Genomic DNA, 4,541 nt, shown 5'->3' on the forward strand with positions numbered 1-4,541 from the left:
TTCTTCTTCTTCTTCTTCTTCTTCTTCTTCTTCTTCTTCTTCTTCTTCTTCTTCTTCTCCTTCTCCTTCTCCTTCTCCTTCTCCTTCTCCTTCTCGTTGTTCTTGTTCTTGTTCTTGTTCTTGTTCTTGTTCTTGTTCTTGTTCTTGTTTTGGTTGTTGTTCTCCTCCTCCTCCTCCTCCTCCTCCTCCTCTTCCTCCTCCTCTTCCTCCTCCTCTTCCTCCTCTTCTTCCTCCTCCTTCTATCACTTCTCTCCCCATTCATAGCTAAGCTGGTTAGGGAAAAAGTCTAAATCCTCCTTCTTCACTTACCACCTGCCCATTAGCCCATTTCAATAGGTCTTCCCCCTCATCCTCATCCCTTTCACCTATTGTTCTTCCCAAATCAGCATCACAGCCACCATGCTGCCAAGCAAGGACCAAAGGGACACCTCTTTGTCTTTGCATGCTTCAGTTTGCAGAAACAATGGACACAACCACAAGCTCCCAACCCAACACCTTTTCTGCCTGTTTTCATGGCAGGAGCTCAGCTGGTTTTTTTGGGGGGGAGGGGTTCACTTTTCTCCTGTTCTTCCTCTGTCTCCTTGGAGCAAGGTCCCCCTTTGCTCATTCTTACCTCTGTGCTTCTCAAAGGCTGGAGTGCTTAAGCACCATTCAGGCTGCTCATTAACATGCAGATGAGAAGCTCAGGCTCCACACTCCACACATTCTGATTCTGTAATTTTGATGCAGGGCCAAGAATCTGCCTTTTATAAACATCCTTGGTTACCTTTGGGCTGCATTTTGAGAAATCTTGTCATAGTTGGTGATGGTCCTTGGCCTTGACTCTTTCATCTTCCTGATTCTCATTTCTTTAGTGAGCTTCTTTGTCCCATGCCATCAGGTACCAACTAGGGTATGCTTTTAATCCCCAGACCAGTGAATTCTCTGAAGTTTCAGAACCAGATATCTATTCACCCACAAGACATAACTGCAAGTGAGGATGTTCTCAAAAGCCCACAACATCTAAGGCTGACCTCTTCTCTTCCCCAAGCTCACCCATCCCTTTTCTGTGATCTAGACTATCATTTACCCAGTTAACTAAGTGTGACACTTCAAATTATTCGATCCTACTGCTGCATCCCCTGTAGATTCAGTCAACTTCCAAGTCCAGAGCATCCAAATCCAGAATAGATCTTAATTACCAGCTTTTCTTCATTCCCACTGCCCTGCCCTACCCAGGGACCAGTTGTTTTTCTCCAGGATGAACCTATATTTTTGGCTTTCTGTTCCTATACTTACTCTCTGTCACCACAGAAATGCAGGGACTAAGGTTCCTCTCCAGAGCTGACCTTGTACTTCTCCTGCATCCAGGCTTCCATGGTGTCCTGACATCTGGGAAGCCATCATAGCTGATGCCACACCAGATCTTCCCTGGCTGAGGATTCGCCTCTTGCCAAGATCAAGTTGCTATTCCTGTAGTCTGGCTCAAGTCAGGGCTGGGAAGAGGATTCTGAAAATCGTTCAGTAGTTTAGTCAGTATGTGTCTTTGAGATAAAACACAAAGGGTTAGATGGTCAAATCAGATTCATAAACTGAAGCTCAGACCCAATTTGAAGAGTACCAAGCCTTACTAATAGTTGTAAAATTCAAGTAGAGAGGCATATAGAGTGTGGAGTGTTGGACCATAGAGCATTTCTCCATGACGATACACATAAGGTTGAAGCCTTGCCCAGATATGTCACAAGGGGTCTCTACATGATACATGAGGGGGCATCCCTCTCCAGAGGGAGCTATTTTGGTAACAAAAATCTCTACCTAATTCTCGGCTTGTTTTATAGTTTGGATAACCTTTCCCGGGGCACCACCCCATAAATGCAGAGGTTCCATATATGTTTACTGCAGGCAGTGCTGGGCAGATAGGGCACATCTTGCTAAAAGCATTCCACAGATAAGAAACTCGAAGCTTGCCAGTATCATTAGGGTGTTTGCCAGGGGTTCTGTCACTAGCAGGATTATGAGGAAATTGGACTAGGTCGTTTTCCTGTCTTGCCTGGGGTATCTCTGGGTGAAGGTAGAGAATTCTTTGCAGACTGGCTATTAACCCTTTCTTTACCTGTGCCTGCTCTGCCCATTTTCTCCACTGGGGTTGTTTTCTAGGTCTCTGACCTTGGCTTCCTCTCTTCTTATTCTACACACACACACACACACACACACAGACATATACACAGCACAGCAGCACAGACACAGCACACACACACAAACACGCAGATACACACAAAGACACACACAGGCACACATATACACATAGGCACATAGGTACACACACAGACAGAGACACACACACAGACACACAGACACACACACACAGACACACACACACACACAGACACACAGACACACACACACACACACACACACACACTCACTCACACAGGACTCGTTTCCAATTCTGAGGTTTCCTTTCCTTAGACTGTCTCTGAGCTCTGCTTTTTACCCTTGAACTTCAGCTCTATGTCTCTCATTATTCATCAATGTCTTGATATACTGCAGGTCTTCAGACATACCCATCACTGAACTTGTTGTCTTTCTGGGTTCCTATCTTCTCTGACTTCTCAGAGCAAGAGGAACCATATTTACATGGTCCCAGAAACCTTAAACTCTGGTCCTATCCCTTGGGGAATTCTGCCCTAAGTGTGATGTTAGTGTTCTTGCCTTGAAACAACCTGGGCTTACCTGAGAAGAGAAAACCTTAATTGAAGGCTTGTCTGCATCGATTGTGGGCATGTCTTTGGATCCTTTACTTAGTTGTTCATTAGCAGTATAATTCCTAGGCAGGTTGTCCTTGGTTGTATAAGAAAGGCAGCTAAGCAAGCCAGAGAAAAGCAAGCTAATAAGCATCTTTCTTTCATGATTCCTGTCTCTACTTCTGCTTAAGTTCCTACCCTAACTTTGCACATTGATGGATTGTGATTGGAACAATTATACGAGTCGAATAAACCTTTCCTTACCTAATTTGCTTTTGGTCATGATATTTACCACAGCAACGGAAGAGCAAACCACGACACTTGGGTAAGCTAGAGAGAGTCATCAGAAGCTCAGTGTCCACATGTGTGACATGGTTATAGAGACACAAAGCTAAATGGTTGATGAGACAATGCAGAGGAATGTCCACTCTGGATGCTGTACATAGAAGAGCTCAGATCCCTCTTCCCCATAGGTGCTCCCTGTGTTCTAGGATCTACCTTTTCACCATCCTCTCTTCATCTGACATCACTCATGACAGTATCTTTGGAGCTGCCCTCCTATCCCCTTACTTGTGGCCTCCCTCTGGAGTCAGAGACAACATCTTCCCATTATCCATCTGATGTTGTCACTTGCTTCCAAATACTTTATAAAGTTCTCAGGAGCAATCTCAGACTCTGAAATGGGGCTTGGGAGGCTAGAAATGACCAGGCAACTTCCTGTCCCTAAGAACTCATATTACAGCTGATGATTATTGACCATTTCATCCTGTCATGCCTCTCTCTATGCAGGTTTGCCCTCCCCACTGCTGGCAAGACTCCTGCCTCCTTTCCATCCTCTGAGCTTTTGCTGTGCTTCATGGCTCTCTGCACTTTCCATCAAAGCTCCCTCGGGCTGTGCAGCTCTGCTAGGTCCCCCATTGCGACTTCCTGTGAAAGCCAGAAGCACAGGGACCACTTGCAGTTAACAAAGTGCTTTGCAGAAGGCATTCTCCCAGTATCCAGTGAACAGAGTGAGAAGAAGGAGGGAGGGGAAGGGAGGGCTCCTGGAGTCTGGAGTGCCTGGTGGTGTGAGATGCGGATGGAACAGAGATGGGAAACTCAAGGGGACTCAGTGGGCTGAGATGACTGCATTAAGGAGTTCTTTGGACTGGGAGAGCTGATGAATTTGGCAGTGGACACTGGGGTTCAGTCTTTGAAATAAACAGATCTGTCACTTGGCAAGATGCAACCCTTCCCTACCTCTCTTCAGTCACCCGAGGTCTCTACAGGCATGCAGCAACACAGCACACTCTCAGCCTCTGTAGGGAGGTAGAGGAGTTTTCAGAATCTTTTTCCTCCAGCCTTGTCTTGTACCCTGTAGGAGACAGAGATCCCACCTAGATTAGCTAATTCTGCAAGAAGTTAATGCAATGCCTGTGGCTGCTGGCCAGGTCTGGTCTGTTTCTCACAGTCTCCCGCCAGCCTCTTTTGTGGAGATGAGAGGGTGGGTCATTCCTCTCTGCTGTCTGCAGTGAGCTTCCTGCTACCCTCAGCAGTTTAAAGAGAAGAGATTTCAACAACCAAGGAGCAGAGGGTGTGGACAGTCCCTCTCCCGGCTTAGTTAATTTCCTGTGGAATAGTTGAGACAGAGCAGTTAATACAAGGGGGTGGGGTGGGGGGAAGAGGTGTGCTGAACTTACAAGCTCGCATGTTGGAAGCTAGAGAGGTCGAGATTGAGCAGATACATTTGTTGAGGGCTTTTGGCCACTTTGACTCTTTACAGAGAGCAAAAGGGTGAGAGAGAGAGAGAGAGAGAGAGAGAGAGAGAGAGAGAGAGAG

This window comes from Mus pahari, chromosome 8 (assembly GCF_900095145.1).
Source record: "Mus pahari chromosome 8, PAHARI_EIJ_v1.1, whole genome shotgun sequence".
Taxonomy (NCBI): domain Eukaryota; kingdom Metazoa; phylum Chordata; class Mammalia; order Rodentia; family Muridae; genus Mus; species Mus pahari.